Here is a 5,374-nt window from a genome sequence, read left to right as displayed (position 1 = left end):
CTGACTCTAACCTAGGAAAATTCCAACATGAATGCATGAGGCTGGGGCTCACTAATGCGACTAGACTCGATAAGGTCTAAAAAGGTCCCCAAGCCTTCAGACCTAAGGGAATGGGTCATCAATCCCAAGACCCTCGGTCGGTGGCTCGAGCGATCCCCTAGGTATTGCTATGGGCACAGGGCACACCATCCACATACCTAGAGAAATCATTCCTAGTCCTACAAGGCGGTGTGGGAAAGAGCCCACGAAAATAAAATAAAATGGGATAACAGTAAATAAACGTGCACGTATGAGGTGTTCCCTATTTTGAGGGAATGGGTTGAGAACCAACGCGAGACTCTAAAGGTGACACACACCCCCCCCAAATGCAATGCAAAGCGCGAAACACAAAAAAACCATTCATCCATCAAAGCAATCATACACAAATGTGAGGTCGTGAGTTGATACGCGCGAATATGCAAAAAATCCTAAAAAAAAAAGGAAAATGCAACCCTAACATCCAAATGCGATATATGAAAAATGTTAAAAGAAGAAAAAGGTTGACTAAATCGAATGCTCGGACTCTCTAAGTCCCCAGTGGAGTCGCCAACTGTCGCGCCCCATTTTTTGAAACAAAGAAGAATAAAAACGAATTTGGAAAAAATGGCTTTTTGAATCAATTTTTATTGAAAAATAAATTTTTGATTAAAAATGAAAAACTTGGGTCTAAATGGGACTTGTAATTGCGACGATTTGACCCAAAATATAGTTTCAAAAGGATTTTTGATTGAAAATGGAGTCGCCACTTGGTATAGGGTTAAGGTGTACCAAGTCACCTAAAATGAATTTTTAAAAGAAAAGTGGAAAAACCCTTTTTAAACGACTCCAAGGCTACGCAAATCAAAGAAAAAGGTTCGTGAGTCACATTTGAAGAAAGGGAAGGCAAGGATAAGTATCCAAAGCACCCCTTCGATCTAGCCAAGGTTAGTTGCGCGATTTAGTCAAAAATTTTTCTTATTTAACCTAAAAATTTATCGCATTTTGGATGTACTATATGAATGCAAACCCTAGACCTAGGGGGTATCGAGGGGTCGAAATTTCTCTTCAAAGCTTACTTGGTACCAATCACATTAATTGTGACGCCCAATCAAGATTCTTTGAAGAAGTCACTAATAATGCAAGACATGAGACTCTAAAGAAAGAAAAAAGTAAAGAAAATATAATAATATACAAATGTGTATGTCCTAAGGGAATGCATCATAATGGGTGCGGGGAATTTTATACTCGTGACTTCAATGTTCCCTTTAATAGAGAGAATACGAGCGTGCTAAGGCTAGAAAAGCCAAACTCGTCCATATCCCATATCCAAGGGGTTATTTCCCTATCTAATCAAGCAAAAATGCACTAATCTACCCCCCTAATTTCCTAAATGAGATGCAATATCTAAGTGTTGTATACATAGGGGTAAGGGATATTTTATTAGGGAAAATATTATGTGAAAATGATAAAAATCCTAAAAATAGAAAAAATATGCATGAAGTGGAATGTAATCATACAAACATGACCTAACGCTTAAGGGGCTCCTAAGGGTCTAGCGTTGGACTAGCCCATGTCTATGAGTTCTCACTAGACTAGTGGAAAATGGGATAATAAGCCACAACTAGCGTTGGACTAGTGTGGTGACGTGCATTCATCCATCATATTCATTTACGACTATAGAAAGCAAGTAGACATGCCAATCACCTATAAACACGTAGCACATAACACTTAGCATGCTCGACTAAATGCAAGAGCCTAATAAAGCAAATTAACACATAACAACAAGCATGCAAATAATCACACAAAGCAAGAAGAGAAAGCGAATAAAAACCTAACTATTACATTTGAATGGGGGCCTACTATCTAAGGGGAAGACTTAGAAAAGTAAATCCTAACTATTACATTGGCTAACTAAAACAAATGGGGAAGAGGAAAAATGAACAAAAATGCTCTCCAAGCCCTATCTATTACAAGCCAAGATGTGTACACATACCCCATAAAAGAATAACTTAATAAAAGCAAAAGTAAATGAAATAAATAAAAGGAATTAAAGAAAGGCAAGGAAAGCAAAGTAGACATGCAATTCTCACTTAACACGTTGGATCACATAGAGGAGAGACAAAAAAAAAAGGGATAAAAGAAACTATACCTCCCTTGAATTGGAGTCCTAATGGAGTGAGACCACTTATTTACCCTCCAAAATAAAAGAAAGGGTCAAGGCACCACTTTAATTAATAAAGAATCACAAAAGATAAAATAAACATGAAATTGAATCAATTAAATCATATAAACAACCCACATTCAAGAGGTCAAAAGAAGAAAGGACTTGATTGCAAAAATTAACAAAGTTGTGGGGTCAAAATTAAAGAAAAAATAAAGTTTAAGGGCCTATTTGCAATTAATTTAGGGACCCAATTGAAAGTAATGAAAGCTTGCAGGGCCATAGCAAAATTAAAGAGAAGTACAGGGACTGATCTGCGAATTCATTTCTCTGGCTTCGTAATGGATTAAACCACTGGCTATTTTATTTATTTGTTTATGCCCAAAGATCATTCGGCCCAATCGGAAGTCCAAGGAAAACAATCTGGCTAGCCCATCATTTTCACTAATCTAGCTCATACAAAATTAAGGGCCTCAAGTTTCCAAGCCCAAATCATAAACCCAGAAGAAGCAAACCAAAATCCATTAGTCCAACCCAACTAAGTATTATTACCCAAAAATCTAAACCATAACTAAAACCCAACAAGAGTAGTAAATTAACTAAAATTATTAAGCCACAATTATGATCTAAATCCCCGAATTAATTTATCCCAAAAAGTCACATAAAATGGGCAAACATAGGATTAAGCTTAAGAGGGCGAAATTAGTTCAGCTTTTCCAATTTTTGGGGTCACCTTAGAACAGGGGGAAACTTGAGGGGTTCATATGCAACAAAAACAGGGATCTAATTGAAGGAATTACAACAGTTTCGGGGGGGGGGCAAATTATGAAGTTCAAAACTCTTGGGGTTATATTCCAGAGGAAGCAAAAATGTATGGGCTGAGAATGCAATTTTTAGACAATTGATTGTCTTCTCCAACGAGCTTAACATCAGTTTAGCATTTTAGATCCCTTTTTGGTCAGCAATACCAGAACATCTGGTTTCAATTCCAATTATTTCCAACAATCAATGAAACTCCAACAACACTCCCTCTCACAACATCTATTCGGATTCAAGCATAGAGATATGAGAATTCATACGTAAAATGCGGGCGAAATCCTCTTCAAATAGAATGTTCATTCGGGCATTTTAATAAACAGCAAATGGGCATGAAAAAATTCAACAGATTTTTGCTCAATTTATGTTGTAACTGGCCCCAAAATTATCAGAAACACACAAGGTTTCAATCCAATCAACCCGCGAACATGTATATTCAAGATCATGTATGATCACAGAAACATTATTAGGAACCAATCTTCGAAATACATGTCTCTGAATTTTCAAGAGTCTATGCTTAGAAAAGGGAAAAGGAAAAAGAAAAGGGTTGCTTACAGCTCCCTCTTGAGCGGTGGTGACTTGCTGATGGCGGTGGAGGATTCCATCGAAATGGTAGCTGCGAAAAATTCTGGAGCGGCCAGCAAGATGCAATTCCTCCGCTCAGTTTTTCTGCTTGCCCGAAATTCCTTTTCTTCTTGCTCGGTTTTTTGCAACTCCCTTTTCTTGCTCTGTTTCTGTTTGCAGCCGCGGCCCTTTTCTCTATTTTTCCTTGGCTTTTAACCAATTCTTTTCCTCACTTAGTTCCTCCAGCCCGCAGCCTTTTGCTTTTTCCTTGTTTTCCCTTTTCCTCCCCTGCCGAAACCTCCCATGTTTTTCCTTTTGTTGCTCTGTTCTTTTTTCAGTTCTCTTCTTCAACCAAGAGCCTCCCTCTCTGTTTTTTTTTTTTGTTTTCCCCCAAAAGGTCTCCGCCGCCACCTTCTTTTTCTTCCCTTATTTTTTTTACTCTTTCTCGCTCGTTTTTCTCTTCCCGGAAAACCTCCCCCAATCTTTTCAGATTTTCCCTTTTGATCTTGCTCTCTGTGTTTTTCCAGCCCCTTCGTCTACTGCCAACTTCTCTCTGCTCTCTCTCCTCTGCTGCGGCCCTCTCATCCGTGGCTTCCTCAATCCTTTTTTTTTTTTTTTTAAGCTAAACAAGTGTCCCCCTAAATGTTGTGTTGTCAAAATAAGCAAAGGGACACTTGTCCCCCAAATTCCTTAACCACTTGTCTAACCGTCCCTAATACACTTTTCCCTTTTTTTTTTCTTTTTTTTTCCGAAAATTTGGTGCAAAAAACCCTTAACTCAATTAAAATAAAACAGGGGACACGAATCAAAACAAAAATAAAATAAAAATCTAAAATCGAAACAAATAAAATAAAAATTGAATAAAGTTTAAAATCAAAATTTGGTGTCTACACCTAGGTTTAAATTTTTTATCTCATTTCCTCTGCCTCGACCACCGCTCCTATTCTCATTAAACAACCATCCCTGCCAAGTCTTCTTTCCCTTGCAAAAGTTTTTCCCCTTTCTATCGTGAGCATCTATCCTTTCCTATGGGCAAAGAATAAGGAAATAAAAGTCTAGACTACAAACGTTAGTGGTGAAGTAGAAAATTTGCCTGTTGAATCAGCAACTGCATAGTGCATGTTTTACAGAGAATGTAATTGAATTAGTATTAAAAATGTACTTAGGTCAAATTTGTCAATTCTAAAATCTTTTTGTTCATAAATATTCTGTACAAAATAAAGTACACAGGAATCATGTGAATTTCTTTCTAGAAGCTGACATATCAAACTTAGCACTTAAACTTCTCATTGCACTCAAAAGCAATAGAGAACAAGAGGTTCAGGAAATGAGGAGGAGTGATGTGAAATCAGAATATCTTCGTCATTGTAGTCCCTTAGGCAATAGGAGCCTTGCCTGCTATCACATAAGGAATAGTGGCAATTTTGGAAAATACAGCAAATCATTAAAAGACGATGAGAATTTTTGTCGAAAGGGTTGTTCCCAGAGATGTACACTTCTGCAGTTTCAAAGTTACACTTACCTAGTGAGGTGATCTTTTGAAATCATGGTAAGGTGGCCTCTATCTCAGAAAGACATGGGGAATGACGCATCAAGCACGACTGGCCAAGGGGGTCTAAGACTCCAAATATATTTTTTCTCAAGTAAAATGCTAAGTGACGTGCGCGGAGTATACATATACAATTAAGCTCATCCTAATCAAGTTTTACATTTATAAACTCCTAAATACCCCACACGCGATTTATCGCAAGTATACGAATCGTGAGCGAGTATAGGGTATTAAGGGTCGATCCCACAGGGAAGATTGCAATTACC

The 5,374-nt window shown here is 37.7% G+C and overlaps 1 long non-coding RNA gene across 1 annotated transcript; it reads right to left on the bottom strand.

The window, feature by feature from the left end:
• Window positions 1–1,060: 1,060 nt before the first annotated feature.
• Window positions 1,061–4,165, bottom strand: LOC140038312 (uncharacterized). The gene is made up of 2 exons (XR_011842141.1): window positions 3,551–4,165; window positions 1,061–2,202 (listed from the first exon to the last, which is right to left on the bottom strand). It is a non-coding gene; the product is annotated as an uncharacterized lncRNA (long non-coding RNA).
• Between the last annotated feature and the right edge of the window lie 1,209 nt (window positions 4,166–5,374).

Source organism: Coffea arabica, chromosome 3e, assembly GCF_036785885.1.
Source record: "Coffea arabica cultivar ET-39 chromosome 3e, Coffea Arabica ET-39 HiFi, whole genome shotgun sequence".
Lineage (NCBI taxonomy): Eukaryota > Viridiplantae > Streptophyta > Magnoliopsida > Gentianales > Rubiaceae > Coffea > Coffea arabica.
This window is presented reverse-complemented; position numbering and strand designations above follow the sequence as displayed.